The sequence below is a fragment of the Triturus cristatus genome, chromosome 3_1, assembly GCF_964204655.1.
Source record: "Triturus cristatus chromosome 3_1, aTriCri1.1, whole genome shotgun sequence".
Taxonomy (NCBI): Eukaryota; Metazoa; Chordata; class Amphibia; order Caudata; family Salamandridae; genus Triturus; species Triturus cristatus.
Genome location: NC_140583.1, coordinates 589,046,240 through 589,070,085, shown reverse-complemented (window position 1 = coordinate 589,070,085; position 23,846 = coordinate 589,046,240).

Below are 23,846 nucleotides of genomic sequence, written 5' to 3'. Positions count from 1 at the left end.
TTTGCGGAGAGCAACTTTGCAAATTCCACCCACCCCTACTACAAAGGATTGGCTGATATGGTCCGTTCTGTCTCTTACCAGCTTACAGCTGCCACAAGAGTTCCTCACCAAGAACAATACCACAACCTCAATCCTGCTGATTGGGTTGTGATCAAGAAGCTTGTTCAGCACTCCTGTTTGGAACCACAATGGAAAGGCCCCTTCCAAATAATCCTGGTGACCAATACTGAGTGCACTGGAGTTCTGAATTGGTTCATGCCTCCCGCACCAATAATTTGAGAAACCCAGAAGAGGCAATTGTGGTCTATGATACTGAACGACGAGCATTGATGACTGCCAACACCTGAGAGACCACTAAGACCAGGGGTACGGTTTGCACAACAACAGCCAGAGGAAGAAAAGGGTGAAGATTTGCACTTCGCAGAACAAATATAATTTCCTGACATTACACAAAGTGCCATCAAAGTCTTTAAAGAAATAGAAGCAGAGACTGATCCTCAAGACAATAACACTTTTGATATTTCATCAGTACAGCTAGAAGTTCTTGATAAAGGAACAAGCACTAGAATAAGGAGAGTCAGCCACAGAGCTGAATGGCCACATAATTATAGATAGGAAAGGTTTAGAAAGAGAACGGCTGATTGAATACTAGCAACTATACCCGAAGAGACTAATTCAAGTGGTGAAAGTGGTATAGAACAAAACCAGCAATATCTAAGAAGATCAAAGAGAACAAGATTTCCGTGTTGAAGGTATTCGGCACCTGAGAGGTGGCATTATGTGGAAAGAGTACTAAACGTCACATTAGATGATTTCTGTGATGTGAGATCTAAATTGTATGGTCCTCCATGAAATAGGATTGAAAAGAAAAAGAAAGTCAAAATTGATAACTGACAACAATTGAAAGTTTTAAAAAATCCAATAACTGATTAATGAACAAGACTTGTTCTGTTAGACATTTATTAATTTAGGTTCTTTTTTTACAGAAGATTAACCTAGGCATGAATATGCTTTAGAAGAGTAGGGATAACAAAATATAAGAACACTGAGTAGGGATATGGGTTGTCTAATTAGAGATCCGAACTGCTTAAATGAATCCTCTTAATAACCAACTTACAGAATTCTACATTGGCTGTTGAACGTAATGATACCTAACCCGATTTGAGAGAAAAGTGTTGCATTAGAAATGAGTGTAAACATATTATGTGCTCAATCTTCGTGATAACAATAATAATGATTACCATAGTATTAGTAGGATTTTATTTAACCCCAGAAGTAGAGCATAGACCATAGAATATAAGTAAGCCACATGAATACATTAAAGATGAAGACCAACTAAAAGCGTCATTTGTTAGGTACAAGAAAGATGATTTTTCAACTAACCTGTACTCTAGATTAGTACAAGAATACACTCACGCTATAGATGCAAAGAACTGTTATGTATGCACTCACTCATCCTCATCTGCATCAGAAGAAGACACTTATTATCACATGACATTATCATACGCCATGTCTTGTAATATTCTGTTCTCACTTGCTTATTGACGAGAACATTTTCAATATGTCTGTTCTAAATATGATCTTATACTTCCAAGAGTACCTTAAATAGAAAGCATGAATTTACACCCACAAAAAAAAGAAAAGGGCACAGCCTGATATTACTTCTTTCCCCTTAGACCTATAGACAATGTTCTAGCTTACAAAAACAATTTATCCTGCTTGATGGGATGAGATGAGAAGATTTACATAATGGCTTTAGTAGAAAAATACATAAACATAACACATTCTAAAGATAAACATAGCGATATTCCGAAAAATGTTTGGAAGAAAGAAGAGGATGAATTTAGTATGAAAATGGTTTACCCCAAATTAAGGTTAGATAGTTAACACAAAAGAAATATTTGAATTAAACAAAAGGAAAAACCTAAATGATCTAGACATGAAGGGATTAGTAGTTTTTAACACACATTTGAATTAACAGGAGGAACATAGCAAATTGTGCAGGGAGAAGAATCTGCAATTCCTGGAGTTTATTTTATTTGTGGACAAAATGCTTATTTCTTGCTGACTGGGAGGTTATCTGTTATCTAGGTGTTATAATTCATAAGATGTACCATGTACAAAGTATAGATGTATTAATAATGACACCAGCACACAAACACAGATGCAGTAAAGATAGGCGATATATTTGGTGCAATCATACTGTCAACGGTTGTCGACAAAGTGACAACAAGGACTTCTGGAGCTTTGCTAGTGGTGAACACTGAACTGATTGCTATACGCTCAATGGTTTCACAGAGAACTCTAGAATTAGGCCCATTAGCACATATGAGCAAGTCACCTTGCTGTGTAAAAGGACAGGAATGTGCTGTGTTTATCATTATACGGAGCATTCCTGTCCTTTCCTAGTGCTGGCACACTTTTGGTTGCCTAGCACCAATGCAGGCACCCTTGCATCATGTTGCAAGGGTGCCTGCAATGTAGGAAGGTTTATTTTTTTGCAGGAAGGAACACCTTCCTGCCCAAAAACAATCCTGAGAGGCTTTTTTTTCTTTCATCGTGTGCTGCAGGATACCTTAGATTTTATACCAACTAACCAAATACACGTGCACTAAAATGTTAAAAACCAAAGAGAATATTTTACTGATATTGGTGAAGTCCTCTCAAGAACTGCATATTACCACGAGGATAAGGTAAATCCATTATTGGATATACAGGAGGTCAACCCGAAACAGCCCTACAAGGAAGGTGAATCCCAGCAACTGACTAGGAATCTGCTGACCACATTCTAATAAAGAAATCCCTTGACACCTAACAATTCTTGACTTAGAACATATAGTGAACAACAATGAGAAAGCTCAACATATGTTCCTTCCAACCAGACAACAGAAATACCCGATACAAACACAGACACACAACCCAGACGTAACATCATAATTGGAATAACAGTGAAACATGAACTAAATAGTATTCCAAGTTACACTTCTCAAGATATGAGTTAGAAAATTATAGGTATGGCTAATAGAGTACAATATGTAATCTTTGTAGGCATAACATTCTACCTACATAATCTTTCATCCAGGTAGGTAGACATACTTCTTTGCTGAATTGTGGAGTAACTGTTTGTGCCCAAAGGGACCTTCCTGACTCACCACCCTTCACAATGTTTCCAGAGAAATAGTCGGCATCAGCACATCTCACCAACTGTGACATGCTCCACCATTCACCAGTCTCTGCCTAACTACATTACACTTGACTACTGTAATTTTGAAAGACCCATATTAACTCACATTTGTCCTGTACTGTACAGGTTTCTTTACCCAAATCAAAGTCTCCCACACACTACACGCATTCCTTCATGTCATGATTGCTTTTGATCAGATATACTCTTGTATCTCTCCTGATACCTCCGTATTTTGCTCTTGGTTTCTTTACCCAACACCACTCTCTCTCTCTGCACACTTTATTTAACCATTATGGGTGCATCTTGGCTTCTGTTACCACCCCTTTCAGTAGCTGGAATGGAGTCAGATCCTGCACTGTGTTGGGTGGTTTCCTATGAGCCCAAAGCATTTCCCTCAAAACCTTCTTTTACAGATATCTGCTGTGCACAGCTTGTTGCACGCATCCCTTGATCAACTTGCTCATGCTCACGGCCAAACCATTAGTTTGGGGCAATTCTTAGATGGGAGACTCCCATCAAAAAGTCTTGCATCACAAAATACATAAATTGCACATTATTGTCAGTGTCAATGCATCTGGGAACAATGTCTCTAGAAACCTCATCTAAGGCATCGGAGGAGACTTCTATGTTACAATATTGAATGGTTGAATTGTTACATGATCTTCATAGAGAAGGGTGAAATGACCAACAGCCATAGCAGTTTTGCATAACTACTAAACATGCAGGATTGACAAACCACATACCTCCTTCTATAATTTTGTGGAAACTTTGAAAAAATAAAGTTTCCAAGATATGAGAAAAGCTCTATCTTTTTTAGCAGTCTACAACAAAAAATATCAAAAACAACACTAAAGGAAATGAATGTAAAATTGCTTTCAATAGAGCAATCATTCAGCACATTTTCACAGACAAACTACCTTGAACTAATTGCCTAAACAACGCATTACCAACAATAAAAATATCCTTTCTTTTAGTAACTTACAATACTAAATTCCTACTCACATTTTGAAAAATATAACAAATGTTAAAAACAAATATACCCTGAACCCAAAAACTCCTAAACATTCCAATATTACATAGAATTTTACAACCAAAACATGGTAAATATCTTATGAACTTACATTTAGAAGTTTTGTCTTTAATCTTCAAAGAGGGGTATTTTTCTGTGGAAACCCAAACACCCAATAACTTACCTTATATATAAAAAAAGAAAATAAATTGCATCAGGAACACTGAGAAATATAGATAATGAGGTGTATTTAATAAGGAAAAATCCTGACATCCCCATCTTTTTTATTTAAAAGCTCCTAGAATCCATCCAATACCAGAATTCAGAACTCACACCAAACAAAAACAGAAGAAAATAAATGACAGTTTCAAAGAAACTGAAAATGCAGGAGTGTGTTTGCTGGAGAATACATCCAAGATCCATCTTCCTGTAAAGTACTTCAAATGTATCCATGTTTTCAATCCAAACCTGAAAACACATTAAAATGTAAAAAATGCTCCAGTGAAAGAGAAAAAATTATTGTGAGGTAAAAAAAAAAAACTGTTTAAGGAAAACTGAAAAATAAATGGAGAAGATTGTTTTTGTCAGTAGACTTCCACACCTCCTACTTCCTTTTTTACTAAAATAACAAACACTGTCATCTATGTGCTCAGACAGGCACTAAGTTAGGTAAACTGTTAGACCAAAAACACCCCACAACCCCCGAAATTCACTAAATTAGCCCCTCTTTTATAACCTTCTCACCTTTCTCTGCAATAAACATACCGCAAAATGTTACTAAAGCTTTAAAAAATATGTTTCTTAACCTGACCGCACTAGAAGCACCTGTCTTCTCTTGCCAGCAACACCCTACCAACTGAAGAAACAGACATATAATCTTATGTAATAACAACAAAGCAACCAACAGCTGACCTTGGTCAAGCACTTAAATTCCATTAATCATATATATTGAAGCTAGTGCAACATCTCCCAGTATCTGCTGTTGAAAGATACAAGTTTAACATAAAAGTCCACAAAGAAAGGAAGGTGCACTCTATCAGAAGAGTAGAACTCCTTAATCCAAAAGGTATTCTGAAATTCGCAAATATCGCCTAATGATATTGACTTCCAGAGAACAGCTACCATACTGTTTGGGTGACACGCGTTGGAATAGAGATATTTAATGGGGACTGCTTTTTACGCCTGTGATCACTAAATCACCGAGATATTTGCGTATTGGATGCGTGTCTTATATTGATTAAGGTATCAATCGCAGGTCTGATTGGCACCCGAATACCTTTTGGATTAAGGAGTTCTACTCTATGTCCTGACGGCCTTTCCTGTGATTACCATATGAAAGTGCATAATTGTATAGAATCACTCGCATTTATGAAGCTGAATAGATGACCAGACTCTTGATATATCACTGCTAAAAGACCTATTTACATTATATTGGTCTGTCTGAAAACACTTAATAGTTGTAGCAAGCCCTGATGAAGTTCCCAAGGCACTAGGGAACGAAAGACGTTGGCTGTGTGCCTGTGTTTTATCAAGTAACTTCAAATAAAAAGAAGAAAATTATCTCAACCACAAGTTTTGGTCTTGTATGACTTCTGATAGAGTGCACCTTCCTTTCTTTGTGGGCAGAATCTTATGTGTAAGAAAAAAGCAAACCTGTATTTAAAAAAGAGAAAAAAATAGTAAAAAATGTAATAATTATTTTCATTGTTGATCATAATTTTAAAAAAAACATTGCATATACTTATAGAAAATATATTTACTAAATAATCTGATATATTTTTAATATGAATTGATTTAATTAAATGGATTATTAAATCTAATAAATGTTCTGAAAAATACATTTATATGTCTGTCTTTTATAAAATAAAATATGTTTTAATAATAAGTATTTTGTGTCTAGATTAGTTGAAAATGTATATACGTTTTCTGAAATGTAAATATGATTTAGTGTAATTACTTTACAAATAATTAATATACTACATGTTATGCAATATTGTTAAAGCTAACATTACATTTACAAACAACTTACTTGTTATTGCTGTTTGTTGCAGCTCACCTTATGATGTGAAATAATAGTTCCCAGTGTAGTGATTCCTGATGTAACAACTGCCTATGTAACACTTAACCTTGGAGAGAAAACTAAACCATAACTGAATTATTAGATTTGTAGCATGTGAATTATGCAAGTTTTATTTGGTATTTTATTTTAGAAAAACAATACATTCTAGGTCTAGCTACAAGAGCAATGGCACACTTTGCAGAGTAGAGTTTTAATAGTTATATTGCAGAAACAAATATGTGATGGCGAGAATAGTGGGATATGTACTTATGAAAGTACCAGATAGAACACATTGTAGCTGTCTTTTTCACACATACACCCCAACAGGAATATTAGTAGCATCTATAATAACAGGAAGGTTTATCCACAGCAATGTCTTGGAGCAAACTGTTTATACACATACATGTAACAAAACTCTGTGTCAGACTAGTAGTTGCATTAGCACAGGAAATCCATTTTAATATGGAAACCTTGTGCCTAAACGACAAGCGTTTGAAGTTTGAAAGCTTTGCTTCTGCCATTTGCAAATATTGTGATGTTTTAAAAACTTTACCAGCATCAGAAACCTCAAAAAGTTGAAAGATTTGTTCAAAAACCACAAAAAGTAGGTGTCACCAGCAAACACACTGACAAAGCAAACATTTTCCAGGACAATTCTCCTATAAATTAGATTCTACAAAAAACACACAAAACTAATTTTTCTGAGAAGTAATGTCTACTTGTGAAATTGTGAAAAGTTGACAATCGTCACAATTTCATGAGGCTTTGGATTGTAAATTTCACACAACTCCATCAGTAAAATCTTAATTCCATATACTTTTACATCCCACTCAAATATCCAGGATTTGTTACTTTGTGAAACAAGTATTTGCTTAGTCTCCACAGACCTAAATGTTATTGTTAAATATTTAAATATAGGAGGAAATGTTAAAATATTTACAATTGCTTCAACTTTGGCCTACAGGTAAGTATTTTGGCCTATAAAGCTGACATTCAAATTTATTTAAAAAACGTTTTATCACCAGGGTGGCGGCGGTGATTGAAAAGGAGATTGCCATGTCTGAGCGGCGTTTATCTGAGGTTTACCTCCCCTCAAGACGTTCATCCCTGGGGTTCGACGCTCAACCATCATCATTTATACCGTCCAGTGCCCAGGTGCAAGCCGCTTCTCCTCCTAGTGTGCCAAGTGTTTCCATAGACCCCCCCCAGTTGGTTGGCATACAACAAAATATAGGTAGGCTAGAAAATTTGGCTGCTCTTTTTCCCATAGTCACTGTGGAGGCTGATGGCCTTGGTAAGCAGTCCACTTCAGCATCCATTAATCCCCCAAGTGAAGTTATCGTTGATCTGGAGCCCTCAACACCGCTCACTTCGCCCTTAGCTCTACCAGAAGGGGAGATAGTTAGGTCTCCCAAAAACTCCCAAACTCCAATCATTAGACAGGAGAATAGGCCCCTAAGCAAAAAGGCTCGAAAACGCAAAAAGGGTTGCCCAGTCAGACAGGCCGCTCTTTACCAAAGCTTAAGAAAGCCTTTTGGAGTAGGTATGAGAACCACAAGGGGTAAGGCTATAGTGAATGAATCTGACATAACCGGGGATGTTTTGAATCCTTCCGTGGAGTTATACCCAGATGCAAATACTGTGAAGCCTTTAAAGCTTCTTGACTTAGCAACGGCTGAAAATATTTTTGAGAAGGTCTACAGCCTCTTGAATCCGTTGCTAATACAAGTTAAAGGCCTTGGGGAAAGGATAGATAAACTTGAGCAATCAACCCTTGATGGCTTTCATTCACTTAAAACAATAGTTAAACAAATAATTAGAGTGACTGAAATTAAGGACTTGGGTGCAAATGGGAACGAGCCTTTATCTCAGAGAGACCCTAAGCACCCAATATGTCTTAACAAGGGTGCTTCTAATAGTCCATTAATTCCAGCTCTCATATCTCCCCCCGGTCCCAAAGCAGGACCACAGCAAAAGGGTTCACTAACTCACATAGAGCCTGATAAAAATAAGCCTAAGTCTCTCCAACAAAAGCAGTCACAGGAAGCTAGTGGCAAAATGGAAGTTCCCCAAAAACCAGGGGCATGTAGCAATTCTAACAGGTTAGCCCTAGAGAAAGCCCCTAGGCCTGTTCCCCATCCTACCACTATATCTACCCCTTCACTGGCCTCCAGTAAGCCAGTACGACGGATCCCCCCAGTAAATCTCCCACCAGACTGTCAACCTTTTGCTGCAGTCATGGTCAATGTGCCCCCTCTAAAGGACGGCCAGTTGGAAAATCATCAATCACTTAAGAATAAGTGTATCCACTGGCTGAAGGCAAACAAGCCAATCCCGCTGGGTGTGGATGGCATTATCCTAAGTGTCCGCAGAGTGGACTGGGTAGGGCAGGGGAAAAAAACCCAGGAGGGGGATTGTATAATCATACATTTTCAAGATCCAAGAGTGGTACCATCGATTTGCACCCCTATTATAAGTATGGGGGTTCCGGGGGTTAAAGTGGTAGATCTTTCCTACTTTTACCCCAGGCAAATTGTTGGTTCTACTGGAGGAAGCTTAAGTCCCCCTGCTCTTGGCCAGAATTGGGCTGGGGTTTCAGGGGATACTAGGGAGAAACATTTGTGGCCAGCAGGACCTATTTGACTGGAAATTGGGTATAGAGCAGATTCAGCGGAAGTATTATCACTTAGCAAAAGAAATCCTACAAGTGGGATAGGCGACTCTATACCCACCTTGTATGACCCCCGCTCCCCTCATGTTTCTCCGAGGAGGCCTACAGGCAGGGGCATTCCGGCGCCCTGCGACACTCCAGCTGTGACGGACCTAGACCTTAAGGTTTTCAGCTGGAATGTCGCAGGGATCGCAAGAAAACTGGCTCTACCGGATTTTATTGCTTCGGTCGACGAGCACTCCCAGTGCCTTTTCCAAGAGACATGGAGTTGTGTGCCGGTCCATAGGGCGGGCTTTTCTTCCTATTCTTCCCGTGCGCAGGTTTCGGATTCAGGGAGGGGGCGTCCAGCGGGTGGCCTCCTTATTTGGGTCGCGGCTTCTCTAGATTGTAGAATCATGGAGTTCCCCACAGGTTCCCCTGACATACAAAACATCACCCTAATAGATCAAAGGGGAAGAGTTGTCTTAAATGTTTATAATGTTTATGCCCGGGGAACCGTGGGCGGGAGAAAGTCTCCTGTAATATCTCTCCTCGAGACTTTGTTAAACAATACCCCATATAAGTCTCGTACATTGGTTGCCGGTGATATGAACTGTACGTTCGAGCCCTTGGGCTTGGACGTTTCCCTCGACCAAGAAGAGGAGGATACCAGGTGGGGGATTCCGGCTCTGGAAATCCCACCGATTAGAAGGTGGTCAGAAGTGGCGCTCCAGTTATACTCCCTGAGCCTTGAATTCAACCTAAGGGCAGCAAATGGGAGGACACCCTCGGATAGGTTGGGCGCCCACACGTACAATAGGCCAGGACATACCTCTAGGTTAGATTATCTTTTAGTGGACGTATGTCTATGGCCTTATGTAAGGGACATGCAGGTGGTACCCTCGACTGAAAGTGACCACAACTTGCTTTCTTTAAGTATGGTCCAGTGGTGGCGACACCCAAGTAAGGATAATATAAATCGGGTAGCAGCACCACCGGATGACTCTGAAGTCTCCCCTTGTGGTAGACGAATAAAATGGGCCAAATTGGTTTTATCAGAGGGAAAGGTAGAAGAAATACAATTTCACCTAAACCACATGGTATCAAACCTTGGAATCTCCTCAGAAGGGGTGGGTAGAGTGAGTGGGCTCTTTGTCTCCCTGGTAGAAGCCTTAACTAACGTCTTTACATTACACCATAACAAGTTGGGTAACAAACACTCTAAAAAACCAGTCGATGGTTGGTATACCCAAACATGTAGGGTTTACAAGGCTAAGCTAGTTGAGGCGATCAAAGTTAAGTCCCGTACTGCGATACAGGAAGCAAGGAAGGCCTACAATAAGTCCCTTAAACTTGCCAGGAGGGAGTGGGAAGACAAATACTGGGAAGACTTGCTTCAGGCCAGTAAAATTAGGGACTCAAGGGCTTTCTGGCATCTTATAAGTACACGGAAAAACCCCGATGCACTTGTGAGACCCTGTAACATCCCGCCTCAAAGTTGGGTAAAGCATTTTGGGTCCCTATACCTCCCTCCAGATGGGGATCGTAATTAGGGGTGGGCGGAATTTGCGGAATTAACCTTCGCAAATTATCGCGAGAATGTTTAAAATTATCGCAAACAAGCAGAAATATCGCGAAGATGCGGAAGTTTTTTTCCGGCATGTTCGCGCGATTTTCTGCATGGTTGCGGGTCGCCAACTTACCCATGTGGCTGCTTGCGTGCGCGGCCATCTTGTTTTGAGTTGTTCTCGCGGTGCATGATCGCGAGAAGAAAGACGTGATCGCGCGACGCATGACGTCACTGCGGGCGCGAACTGTCGCGAGACAGCGCAAATGGCTAAAAACAATACAACATCTCATGGAGAACGCGACCGGATCAAGAAAACTTGTCGGCGAACGCAGGGATTCAGGTAAGGCGATCGCGCGCGCGCGAGAATGTATCATTTTACAGCGCGAGCAAGAAACAAATTATCGCCAAGCTGCGGAAACCGGAATTTTTGACATTTTCGCGCTCTCCGCGGAACGCAAAAATGTCAAAATATCGCAATTTCCGCGAACGGAACGAAATTTTTGCCCAGGCCTAATCGTAATGTGGGGATGGACCTCACTCGAATAACTGAACCTCATGCCTATGATCTCTTTACTCCGTTAGAGATTGAGGGGGTTATAGGGTGGGTAGCCCCTCGCAAGGCAGCGGGCCCCGATGGCCACCCGGAGGACCTTATGAGGGCATATCCAGCGGAATGGGCACAGGTCATAGCAGCTCTACTAAATGATATCATGATGGGAGGGGCAGTGCCAGAATCCTGGAAAGGGGCGGTGGTGGTCCCGATTTATAAAAAAGGGTGCAGGGAAGCACCGGGGAACTACCGACCTATAAGTCTGATTGACTCCACCCAAAAGATAGCTGGTAAAGCTATCCTTGGAAGGATTCTCCACTGGGTGGAGGAGAACAAAATCCTATCAGACTTTCAGGCAGGTTTTCAGGTTGGAATGGGGACAATAGAGCAGGTATTTAGGTTGGTATTATTGGGGTGGAAGGTGGTGGAATTGGGCAAGGGTAGTCTTTATTTGGCCTTTATAGACCTGAAAACTGCCTTTGACCTAGTACCCCGGGAAGACCTTTGGAGGGTACTTTATGAGTTGGGTTTACCCCCTTACATCTTGTCCCTTCTCATTAGCCTTCACGCCCATACCTTTGCTCAGGTCCGTTGGGGTAAAAACGGAGAACTCACTGAGAAGATTCCAGTGTCCAGGGGCGTAAGACAAGGCTGTGTCTTGGCACCCACCCTATTTTCACTATATGTGAACGGGGTGGTAAAACATCTACAACAAGAACCAGCCGACGCCCCCTGTCTCGGAGGAGTCCGTATCCCCACCCTGCTTTTTGCGGACGACACGCTCCTGATTTCGAAGACCCCTCAAGGCCTCCAGAAATTACTAACGCGATTTCAGGAGTTCTGTGCTGCTAGAGGATTAACAATAAATGTGGACAAAACAAAATATCTAGTCCTAAATCCTCCTAAGAAACTGGGCCGTCCACCCACACTTAATTCGATCCCCCTAGAGAAAGTAGCCGAATTCGATTACCTCAGTATTCGGATCACGGATAGGATGTCCTGGGCTAATCATATTGATAAAATGGTCCTCAGTCACAGGAGAGTGGGAGGTGCCCTCATGAGGGAGTTCAGGGCCTCTCCAAGGAGATCACTTACCCCAGTAATTGATATCTACAAGGCTAAAGTAGTGTCATCAGCCTTGTACGGGGCAGAACTGTGGGGCCACTGTCGCTTGAACGCCCTAGAGACAGCGGAGAGCAAGCTATTGAAATCTCTTATCTCCGTGCCCCTGAGCACACCATCTGTACCAGTTCGGTTGGACACGGGCTGTAAAAACATCAAAGACCAGGCCCAGCTTCGCCCGCTCTTGCTATGGACACGAATCTGGAGGGGTGAAGAACTAAAGTCCTATGCTGATGCCCTGGGGGAAATAATGAGCTTGGGGGGCTGGGCCAAGATAAAGTGGCTAAGAGAAACCAAAAAACTTTTGGAGAAGATCGGTCTAGGAGGCTGTTGGTCATCACGTTCAGCCCCTCCAAAAGAAGTTGTCAAGGCGCTTTATTGGAATTGGTGTGCGGAGCGTCTAATTACAAACTCTAACCACTGCAAGTCCACTGTCGCCTTTTTGCAAATTAAAGACATTGTGGCTTTTGAACTCTACCTGGACTTGATCACTCTCCCCTTTGACCGAGCCCTTTATTTTAAATTTAGAGTTGGATCCCTCCCCCTAGGTGCAGTGGTATCGAGTTGGTCACCAGCGGCCCGTATTTCTCCCAACTGTGCGTGTTGCCCAAGCAAGGCTGAGACCATTGTGCATGTCTTATTTGTATGCCCGGATTATGCAAGGCCTAGGAGTTCCTGGTTGAAACCCCTCTGTCGAAATATGGGCACACGTAGCCACCTAGAAGCCTTGCGTATCCTAACCACGGACACTTCCCCCCCTTTAGTGTGTGGAATTGCAAAATTTTTAAAGTGGTCTTGGCTTATTCGTTGTAAGAGATTGTCAGTAGCTGTTTAATTCCATTTTAGCTAATTTATTAACGGGCACTTTACGTCCTTTTATCTTTTTATGAATTTCATACTGGCTTCTTGTAGCTTTTTTTTTTTTTTTTTTTGTGTTTATTGTAATAATTGTATCTTTTAATGTGCTTACAAGATATCTTGCATATCGAATAAAAGCTTATGACTGACAAAAAACTTTTCACCTCTGCATTGTGTAGTGCTCATTCTTCATGGGGAGTTGTAACCAGTGTGCCCCAAAGAGCCATTTTTAAAGATAATTTAGGAATTAATTTTAGAGGGCATGATTGCTGCTCAATCAAACATGATATGAAATTATTTACAATACTATTTCTGTGGACCAAATAAAAGCTTATGATTCACCAATCACATTAACCTAGACGGTGTAAGATTCGAATTTAACAAAGGTTAATGCTAAGGCAGAAGATAGTCTGTTAGAGGTTAGTGTGATGATCCTTGACCTGTGGTCACATGTATATGCTGGGCTGGTATGGGGACACGTTCCTCAAAAGGTGTGGACGCCATGTTGTGTGAGGCTACTTGGCTTGATACTTGCACTGCATGAAGCACGCAACCTGAGTAAAGGCAAACTATGATCCCCCAAGGCCAGAGGACTCAAATGACAGCCATATTAGTTTCATGAGATACAAGTTATTTGTGTTTAAGGGTGTTCCTTGGTATGTAATTATGACATTCAGTTTCTACACTCTGAACCTTCTTGCCAGGTGATTGGAGATTGAAATTAATAGTAATTTCAGTTGGAGTAGACTTATGGATTTCAGATAAGTATTATTAATAACGCTTTAACAGATCAAGAATATAGACTGAGATTTGCACATTAGTACTGGAGTCATCCTTCCAAGACTACCAACCTTGATGTACAGTATTCATCCATCCTAGGATTACAAACTCTACTGCAGTTTATACAGAATTTGTTTACATTACTTGAATCCAGTGTGGCATCTAGGCATTGCCAGGGGTGGATATTGATTGCATAATATAAGTAGAGAAAGCACAATTATATTATGTATTCATTATATTATAGTTGATGAGCTATGTATTTTTACAGTCACTGAGAACCATTCAGATTATAGACTTGATTTACCATTCACTAAAGGTAGTTGTCAATTTAGGAAAGTGTATTATAGTGGTGTTTACTTCATGCACCTATTACAATTGGTAATTCTATCTTTCAGCTCTAGGAAGTCATGGAGTTTTCGTCAACCATAGAGAATGGATTATATCGAGTTTTTCATAAGACATATATTTCATAGTAGAAAAAAATCAACTGTAATGGAACTGGCAAAAAACTAAAAGGGTTGATTCTTTTTGTATATACCAACACCTATGCAGTGCATCTTCTGCCTAGCAGTAGGAAGAGGCAGAGTTAAGATATGCCCAGTCCCCTTTCTCTGGGTTTACTGCTGACCATCATAAATATCCTTTGCGTGGTTGCCAATTCGTTCAGGGAAGCGTTGATAGTATCATCATACCTGTTGAATCAGAATTGCCAGACTAGTTCAACATTGATGGAGAAGCAGGAGTTAAAAACTCAGACAAACATTGAAGAAAGTGCATACATTGTGGGGGCTCAAATTTTGTATTCTAACTCCAATCCAACAAGCATTGGGAAAATACATGCATTGGAGTGAGGGTCAAAATTTGTATTCTGATCATAGTCTGACGAGCACCTGGAAGACTGCATTCATGCGAGGGTGAAATTTACTATTTCAACTCGAGTTTAAAAAACATATAGAACAATGGCTGGAGTTGGATTTATTATTATAACTCCAGTCAAACAAACAACATGGAAAATACATACACTAGTTAAGATTTGCTAAAGCTCTTATAAACGTGGCATTGGCGGAGAGGGGCACAATTATTATTCTAACTCCAATCCAACAAACATTTTAGAAAATGCATACACTGAAGTGGTCAAATTTGCTATCCTATATGCATTATATAGTAGAAATTATTAAAATGAACACTATTGACATGGCATGGCAATGCGTGGCATGGTCTAAAATAAAAACTTAAAAACCTTTAAATATAACCATGCTATTGGTCATAAACACCTGTATATATTTTATATGACTACTCAAAGATCTACGGTTCCCTTATTTCACTAATACTTGCGAAAGATCAAGACTGCTTTGTTTGGGAGAGCATTTTACTTGCTCACGAGCAGAGTCTAACTCCTGCTATAGATATAGAGGTAATTTGCTATATACCATTGAGAGTAAAAACAGCAGAGGCAAGGTGAACATTTGATTGGGTCTGTGACCATGTCCGTGACCATTTGCAGCATTTCTTCTGTGTAGAGAGAATTCACAGTCATAGTTACATATAACATATCATCACATCTTATAATTCAAATAGGGACTTACAGGGGATGCCCCCATGCCTTATATTATTTGTAATATACTTTCATTCGCTAAACCAAGTTAGCGCATATAAAAACACTTTAGAAATAACACATGACTCACAACACAGATTCAATATGCCTTACAGTTGGCTATCACTTTCCTTCCAACAACACTAGCTACCAAGGAACATCACACATAAACATCTAACAGAGTGACCAACCATCTCACATCAAACACAGCATAGACATAACCTATTGGTAGCCTCATATTGATCATAACAGCACCAGATACTAAATTATGCTGCACAGAAAGGAAACTATACATAGGGCCCAATTTAGAGTTCAGCGGACGGGTTACTTCGCAGAAGCGTGACGGATATCCTGTTCGCCCTATGATCCCTATAGGCTATAAAGGGATCGTAATACGGCAGACACCATCCGCCAAACTAATTCAGGCCCATAGTAATTTCTCATTAACAAATATAGAAACAGGCATTAGTCAGAATATTTCTAATACATCCAATGCAAAAGAGATTAGCAATATACCTTTGGCTTATCACCTAGCTGCTTAATGTACTAGGTACTAGACGATGCCCCACAAATAGAACAAAGCACATTTGACAAAAGGCCACAAATCCACTGATTTGCTTTACTGTATGGACACATCACCAGCCCTACCACTATGAAGTTATTCATATTACAATTACCAAAAAGACATTAGAAAAGATATCAGAGACAAAAATATAATGCAGATCATCACACACTCATCTACAAAGATCAAACATGTCACAATGGCATAAACACAATGCCTCAGCTAATTCTAGTAGCCGGGAAGTGAGCTTGGGGAATGTGGGAATGGCTACATTTGGAGTGTCTGCTTTATGGAAGCGTATTATATGCTTATGTGCCTAAACGGTATCTGTTAGCTTCATCAGTGCAGTTTTTGCGTTTGTTCTCAGGCAATTTATAACTCTGGACTAGGAATGGAGACCAGAACTGGGTGAAAAGATACAAGAGGCCATACCAATTACATACTATTGGCAGGCTGAGCTCTATAGATTTACCATTAGAATAACATTGGGAAGAAAAAATATAAAGCTACACTAAAAATCATTGCGATGGAAAGAACAATAAGCATGTGCTCATAATTGTATTTCTCTTTTAGTGTTTTTGTTTGAGTAATAGGGGTGTGCGAAATTCTCATAATTTGCTTTCACCTAATTACATGACATTTTGAAAAAAATATGTTTTTAATTACAGGAAATGCAAATCTGTCATTTTGCACTATATTTTAGTACAAAATGCATCCTTGCTTCAATTTTTGGGTCAAGGACACATTTAACAAAAGCGCTGTGAACAACAGCCCATCATGTTCTGTCGTGAGTGTGCATTTGTGGTAAATATTTTCTGCAAAAGGGTGTAATTGCGTGAAGTTGAGAAATAGCATAATTTTGGGAATTTTGGGTACCAAGCATAATGTGAAATTCTGACAATTACGCAGAATTCCACAGCGTAATTCAAATTTCACTCAGGCCTAATTTCAAGCTGTTCTGCCACCACTGTACTTCAAGAAATTTACTCACAAGTGTAGACTGCAATGGAATGCTCTGGTATGGATATCTGTGAAGATGACTGTTATAAAATTATATTCAATAACAGGTACATTCTCTTTTTTTGCAAAATAATCACTAAGTCACGTACTACTAATTGTACTACACCCCAATAATTGGTCTCATTTAATTAGGAGCACAGCAGGCAGTCCTTCAGATCATGTGGATGGAACACTAATACATAAGATTGCTGATTTTCCAACCAGTCTAAGATGGCTGGCTGGCCATGCATGTAGTTGGGAGCCACATTTGAATGTTTTTTCTTATGAGATACAATAAAAAGTATGACATAGATGGCCACTCGTACATACACATGTATGATGTCGCATTGGTGATCATCTTTGATTTTTTGAAATTATACTTCACTCTTAATGCAAGGTTCCAAAATTGCAGTTTCCCATTTTTGGTACATTTCTAATAAAATATTGTCGGGATGCCATGCAAAAGTACAAAGAAGTGAGCGGCCTGGTAGCAGTGTGAAGCTGCTGGTATTCAAATTGTTTTCTGAAAGGAAAGGGAGAGAAGATGAGGGGCAGGTAAGCACTAGATGAGTGGGCAGATTGGAAGAGTGAAAATAGAGAAGAGACGTAAGGAAGCAGTGAGAGAGCAGCTCAAAGAAGGGAGAGACAGAAGAAAAAATAGTGCCTCATGTACTGGAATTCAGCAACTTCATTGGAGTCAGATGCAGCCAATAGAATGAGGATGAGAGGGCCAGTCTCCTGTGGGCTGATGTAAGTGTGATTGATAATGTCTAAAGCCTATGGTTGCAAGAGAAAGAACAGAACAATCTATTGATTTGTAGTGGTCTGATTCAAAGCCCACTTTAGTCTTATGTTAATGTATTTGATTCAGTAGTCTGATGATGACAGTTAAAGCTGTCTGTAGGTGAGTAGAAAAAAAGAATATTGACAAAGAATATTACAGTATTATCAATGTAGTATTGATACTCAACAGGGAATTTCTGCAAAGGGTTCACTGTGGTAAGTGCTGGAGAATTGGGCATATATACCCAGTTAGCATCTGATCATGATTTACCTTATCGTTGTGTTGTATGTTAGATGCCCACATCAAGCAGGGAGTAGCAGCATTTTAATATTGAAATATATCATAGTGAAATAGTAATGGATATGCTTGCACAGTAAAATAGTGAAATTCAGGTGAAAAACCTAATCCACTGAAAGCGAAAATCAAAGGAGGCTTGAGAGATTCTACATATCTGGAGGGTGGTAATACCAAAGACCTTTTGTGTTATATTTAACATGGTGTACTATTCATTATTGGGTGCAGTACCTTCCGACAGTTGTGACACTTAAGTTAATACCACACTTTAAAACATTTTAGGTCAATCCTAGAGATAGGTTTCACTTACTTGCTAGCCCCTTGTAATAAGTCAAACCTAATTAAACCATGTATACATTAATAGATACATGGTCAGTCTGTGTCAGTGCTCATTACACATTGGATATTCAACTGTCATTCACATTGTGATGCTGCCCATCAAAGCATATGGCATTGGGAAATGCGTGATCCCACTCCTGCCACAGTCCTTGTAAAACTGTAAATGACAGCATTTCGCTCTTGCACATGTGCACATTCACCTAAAAAGAAGCCTATTTCAATGCCTGGTCTGACGGGCCAGTACTTTAATTTGCCATTGATTTCTTTATTTACATCCTTATCCCTTCGTTAGCCATCTATGTGTGTTTAAAGTATGTCTACTGATTACAGTAATTCTAAAATAATGGTATAGTTTTTGCTCTCCACTGTTAATCATATTTACTATAATCTACATCAAAACAAAAAGTAGTTTACATAACTATATAAGTACACCTGCCTTCAATGAAATACCTGGTCAAGGCAATCTTTTCCTGTACCAACCAGATAGCTGGGTACCAAACCTGAATGCAGTATGTAATAGCATCCTAAAAGGGAATTCCATCCCGCCTACATGGCATGGAGCAATTATCATACCCATCTACAAAAAGGGAGAAAGATCAAACCCCACAAACTATAGACCCATCAGCCTCTTGGACAACACCCAGAAAATTTCTGTAGGCAGGTGTTGTTTAAACCTAACGATTGGATGGATGAGAACAACATCTTAGTAGATGCACAAGCTGGGTTTAGATCCAAGATTAGCACGCTGGACCAGGTACTCCGCTTCAAGGTGATACCTTGGAAATATGTCACCTTGAAGCGTGACCATCTATATGTCGCCTCCATAGACCTGGGGGTGGCATTCGGCCTGGTCCCAAGGGAAGCACCATGGGAAGTATTGGATGGATATGGTATTCCTCCAGACCTATTAAGGATACTGAGAGTCTTACATACAAGCACCTATGCTTAGGTCAGGGGAACATTACAGGGGACCTGTCAGACATGATTGAAATCAACCAAGGGGTAGGACAAGGGTGTGTCCTTGCCTGACTCTATTTAGTCTTTACATTAACGGAGCTGTAGGTAGACTGATGAACTACAACCATGATGCCCCTAAATTAGCAGGTGCACCTATGCCTATTCTAATGTTCACGGATGACACCCTGCTAATTTCACGTACCCCAATGGGGCTGCAAGCGGAATTAAAAGCCTTTGACTCCATCTGTGAGGAAAGAGGACTCAATCTAAACTCCTCAAAGTCTAAGGTCATGACCATTAATTCCCACAGAACTTATAGAGGAAATGTGTATATCAATGGGTCCGCCTTGAAAAAGTCTCATACTTCGATTACCTGGGAGTAAGATTACGTGACAATCAGATGTGGGGTCCCCAATTGGAGAATAGAAAAGCCATCCTCCAAGTGAAAACCTATGCCATAGGGAGAAAATACAGGGCTGCCTCGGGAGGCCCACTGTCTCCGGTCATTTCCGTGCACAGAGCAATAGCTATAGCATCAGCAACTTATGGAGCTGAGATTTGGGGCCATGCTCAAGCAGAGATGTTGACAAGAGTTGAAAGTAGGTTAATAAGGCGCCTCTTTAATCTCCCTCCAAGTTCCCCTATCACCCCACAAAGACTCGATCTAGGCCTCAACCCTATATACCTAGTGGCTCAACTTAAACCTCTCCTATTTTAGATTAGATTGTGGTCTACCAGGGAACTAGTAACCTATAGGGACTATGTGAAAGAGCTAGTGTCCCTTGACAGGGACTTAAGTACACCCTGGTTGACGGCGATAAAAGTCATATCCCATAGAATAAGCATGGCTAATCTATGGAATACCCCGGAGCAGATCTCCAAAATTGACACCCATGGAGTGAAAACTCGGTTCTGGGAGGAAATTTTACTGCAAACCTGGAAAGTATACCAGGAAAATAACATAACTGGTCAGTTCCTTCTCCATAAATGTACTCTTAGCTTAGAGCTCTACATGAACCTATGAATTCACGCCGTTCTCAATATTTATATATTCAATTCAGGTGCGGAATACTCCCACTGAGAACTCATACAACAAAATGGGATAAGTCACTCTCAGACCCCAAGTTTTGCCCAAATTGCCCTACTATCGTGGAAACTATAGAACACTATATGTTCTTCTGCCCACAATATAGAAATCCGTGTAAGAAATGGCTGATAGCGGCATTAAACTCTATGGGTGGAAGACACTGCAGGGAAGCATTAAGGCTCCTTAAGAGTGACATTACTGAATTACTTGCACTGGCAGTATCACGTTATTTTCTCTGTGTCTGGAACCAGAGCAAGAAGGCCATAGTTAACTTGCTTCCCAGGAGAGCCAGCCCGTAGTAAAAAGCACAGAAGGCTTATGCACCGTCCTATCACCCTATATGTCGTTTTCTACCACTGTCGGCTTTGGGGACATTGCTATTTACATGGCCCATTTATTAACTTGTTTTAACTTTATACAAACTTATATTCTCATGAAGAACACCTGTTCAATAGGACAATCTTCTTAGTGTCAGGTCTAGTAGCATTGTTTCTAAGTAACACTCATCAATTTTAACCACCGCTTATTTTAACCTAATTTATATAGGATGTTTGCATGATGTCTTTTATTGAAATTGAAATGAATTATATATTTTTGTGATTTTTTATGGCTTCTAGCCGAAATAAATGTTTTGATGATGATGAACTGGTCAAGTTCTTTCAAAGTTATATGCATGTTTTTTTTTTAATATATATTTTTTATTGCTAACATAGGGACTCCAAGTTTAGTAAGCTTTTTTTTTTTGTGGCATGATGCAAAATTAAATCGAAATCAATTCACCAACTCGCAAAGGCCAGACCTATTGTTTTTGCCAATGCTTGTTAAATGTTATAAAACAGATATTGCTAAGTCTCAATTTAACTACATTAGAAAGAAGTAAGTCTAATTCAGGTATGCTGGACCTTTCACTAGTGACCTTCAGATCACCATATGTGGTCAATGGTAAACGTTCAACAAAATGAGCCACTGTGCTGGGAGAACTAACAAACCCTTAGGACACACAGGTCCAGATGTACTGAATTATTGTGCAAAACAGCACAGTAGTCAAAATGTTTTGCTACGTTGTGTGAGGAGAGAGCAGGAAAGTGCCATAATTACAGAGATATAGCTCTCTCCTCATCTCTCCCTAGCACCGGCGCAGAAATCTAATGACAAGTGCCACACACACACCTTTGGGCCATAGTGCAAGGGTGTCTGTGCAAGTCTAGCATAGGTTGCTTACTGGAAGGATGCCCTTCCAGTACAAAATACTATGCTTTAGACTACTTGAAAACTGCTCCTACGTGTATGTGTGCTGTACATTACAGCACACTTGCAAAGTCGTAAAAGAGAGGAGAAAATAAAATAATTTCTCCTCAATAGCACCTATTTGAAATGGGTATTATGTGTTTTATGCAAACCCTGACTACTTTTTTTATTGAATAGGGTTTTGCATCAGGCATTAAATTAGAAAGAAACATTTGCAGTCTACATTTACCTGAAGTTTTTTCGGACAATTTCGATGCATCTGATTTTTTTAAAATGGTCAGAAAAAATACTGACACATGCATATGCCTATTTGTGAAGTAAATGTACATCCTTTTGGAATTCTGAAAGAATCAGGAATTATGAATTTGCTCCTATTTAAAGTTAATGGTTTGCCCCTAGCATGACTCTTACCCCCTCACCCATTTTGTTGTAGTTCTTCCTCTTTCCCACCCTTGGTAACCACTTCCTACATATGAAAAGATAAAATCTCCAGCTTCATCGAGGATGGGAATATAACAGTCAAAAGTGAGTGACTACTCATACACTTCCAAGATTGTGGGTGTTTACCTTCATGCACACTCTTGAATACTCCCACATCGTCCATGTGAGCAGATTTACTATGATGTAAAACTGCCATAACATTGTATTTATATTAATGAATTTAGGTTTTTTGTTGTAAATTATAAAACTGAGTTTACTCGTAAAGAAGAGGTTTGGCATGCACAAAATCATTTGTAAATTGTTCCCAATAAGCCCGTACACTGTAAATCAGGTTTAGAACAGCACGTACACCATTAGTTGACTTTAGACCCCTTTAGACAGAGGCAGTATTTGCATTTATATTTTTGCACTTCAGTTACTGTTCAGTGTTGTAACATGGTTCATAAGTAGTATGATGACCCTCAATGTTATACAAATCATTGAAGATAAAAACAGAGACCATTTATTAGCTGTCCACATATGAGCCATATCAATGGGGCTAGATTACAATGCCACACCTGCTACCATCTCCTGCATGACTACCAGACTGTCTTCAGATCACTTGCCGCATGGGTACTACTACTTTACACATCATAGATGATGTAGTCTTGACCTCAAATGAAGAGGACCCTTGTCTCCTAAAATTGTTGAATGTCTCAGCTGCCTTCGACACAGTGCACCATCCCACTCTCAGACAGACCCTGGAGTCTCGAATGACATTCGCCACCAATATCCTTCACTGGTTCTACTCCTACCTTCCTTTTCAACAGACTCAAGTTTGTTTATGGGGCTCCCTCTAGGACCCAAATGATCCCTATCACCCGTGGAATCCTCAACACCCCCTGCCCCCCATGGTTCCATATATGAAAATGAAGATTTACCACTATGCTGTTGATACAGAACTCCACTTGAAAGTTTCCTCTGCTTCAGACATGTAGCTCAAATACTACCTGCATATCATCCAGTTCACCATCTACCTGAAGCTCAACCCAAAACAGAATTCCTTTTATTTTCTAAGACCAACAGACAAGAAACAGTACAAACCTGGTTCACTGATATTAAGCTTTTAACCACAACTTTCACAGAATGCCAAGTGACTTGTATGCACCCTGGCCACCAAACTCATCCTTAAAGAACACATTGCCAGAAAAACAGTTAGCCTGATACAAGTTCTCTCTTCTAATCGAAGTGAAAATGTTTCTTCTATAAAGCTACTCCAATACTGATATTCATGCCCTTATACTCTCCACATGGATTGTGGTAATTCCCTACTTCACGGCATCCCAGACTTCACACTGCTACCCCTTAAGGGTATCCTAGGTGCCTCAGCATATCTCATGCTGGCCATGAAGAAATATGATTACATCACCTCCATCCGGATGTACCTCCATTGGCTACCCTTGCTGATCTGCACCAACTTCAAACGCAGCTGCATCATTCACAAAGCCATCATGGGAACATCCCCTCTTATCATGCATACAAGCTCACCATCTTTGATACTACTCAGCTCAACTGCAGCCAGAATGCCATCAGACTGGAGACTAAGAAGAAGAACAAAACAAGCCAGCAGGCCCATTCCTTGTATGCACCCAGGATTGGAACAACGTTTCCATTGCCATCAGACCGAACCCTCAGCTGCCCAATTTATAAACATTTGAAGACACAACTCTTGAAAGAACACTACATTCCAATGCATTAACTGTTCACAAACCAGCAACTT